The sequence below is a fragment of the Lepisosteus oculatus genome, chromosome 14, assembly GCF_040954835.1.
Source record: "Lepisosteus oculatus isolate fLepOcu1 chromosome 14, fLepOcu1.hap2, whole genome shotgun sequence".
NCBI lineage: Eukaryota > Metazoa > Chordata > Actinopteri > Semionotiformes > Lepisosteidae > Lepisosteus > Lepisosteus oculatus.
The window spans coordinates 23233109-23234806 of record NC_090709.1 but is presented as its reverse complement, the minus strand read 5'-3'; the positions used below and the strand labels follow the sequence as shown (position 1 = coordinate 23234806).

Below are 1698 nucleotides of genomic sequence, written 5' to 3'. Positions count from 1 at the left end.
TTTTTAATATGACCCTCTGAACATGGCATGTGAGGATTTATAGTCATTAAAATAGCACCTTTTCTGCTGATTTACTTTTTCCCTCCTTCCTCGTTACCAAAACATCTTAGTATTCTGACACTATGGTAAGAGACACAAAATCACAAATCACAAATCACAAATCCATGTGAGGATTTATAGTCAATAAAATAGCACCCCTTCTGCTGAATTACTTTTTCCCTCCTTCCTCGTTACCAAAACATCTTAGTATTCTGACACTAAGGTAAGAGAAGATTTGTAATTACAAAACTTCTCTGTTGCATTTCTGCGTTGTGACATTCTGAACATGGCATGTTAAAGTATATAGAAAACCTAGATCAGAACAGGTTAAATGTAATTCATAGTGATTTATATTTTTTTAATTCTTTCTAAATGAAAAAATATGTTTTTCAGTGATTATGACACTTCGCTATTACATAAAATATGCTTCAATGCCAAAATAAATAATAATGGAAAAAATACCCACAGTGGACATTCATAGTTGCGATTATAGGAATGTTATATATCAGGTGAGTAGCTGTGTCAGCATGCGTAGGCTGCAAAGGAAAAAGTAAAGGATTATTCCATGCTGAAAAGAGAAGAAAGGAAACATAACATGTTGGCTGTGGAGCCTTCTTCAGGTGTGAGAAAGACAGGTCAGTAAGCAAAGATAATTTTCTTTATCTTTGCTTACTGCAGTTTATCTTTGATGACAACATCAAAGATGTTAGGAAGTTTTACAGCTAACAGCTCCACATCAACTTCCTTTTATAACTAACCTCATCAGATCCCTCAACTCCCAACTCTTCCAATTTCTCACTTCAGAGAAGGATAAAAAACTCAATCATCCTCTACAGAGAAAAACCATCAACACCCCTGCCACCTCCACCAATCCTAACCTTGTTTTTACTATACCCTCTGACCTTTCCCTTTCACCCCTTTGCATCCTCAGCTAACATATTTTAAAATTACAATAGACTGTATAGTATTTATGTTTAAAATTAAGGTAAATATGTCAAAATATCAAAATCCAACTGCACAGTGCTATCTTAACAATGCTTGTCAAGTCTCAAACAAACCTGCATAGTATTTTTAAAATATTTCAGCAGAGGATTCAACTGGAGTATAAATGAAGATTCGACGATAATTTGTTTTGGGTGAATATGGTTTTCTGGGGAGTTGCAATGTTGGGCATTATTGGACATTTCTCGGTGACCCTGACACGTGTTACACACTCGCATTTCCTGCAAATATTAAAATGGTTATGGTTTCGCTGAAAAATCCAATCGACTAAAGACAACGTTTACATCGCAAAAGAATCCCGTCCCTGGGTGGACTCGAACCACCAACCTTTCGGTTAACAGCCGAACGCGCTAACCGATTGCGCCACAGAGACTGACTGGTGTGTTCTTTTCTCGAATCTGAGGTTTTCGGTTAAAACAAAATCTCTTACCGTTTATTTTGCCAGATGGTAATATTTCTTCTGCACTGTTAACCAATAATTGAATTTCATTTTTCGCAAGCTGTGTGAATTTCATCAAAAACAAGTTTTCCAGAAAGGAAATGAACACATGCATTTAACAAAATCAAGCCCTTTGTGATTGCCCGAAATGGTACGTTCTGTACTACAAGATAGGAAGAAAGACACGGCTGCGATTTGAATCTCGGTTCTTTTGTTTA

General features: G+C 36.2%; 1 non-coding gene across 1 annotated transcript; it reads right to left on the bottom strand.

Moving 5' to 3' along the window:
* Window positions 1-1340: 1340 nt before the first annotated feature.
* trnan-guu (transfer RNA asparagine (anticodon GUU)) lies at window positions 1341-1414 on the bottom strand. Its single transcript has one exon. It is a non-coding gene; the product is annotated as a tRNA-Asn (tRNA).
* Between the last annotated feature and the right edge of the window lie 284 nt (window positions 1415-1698).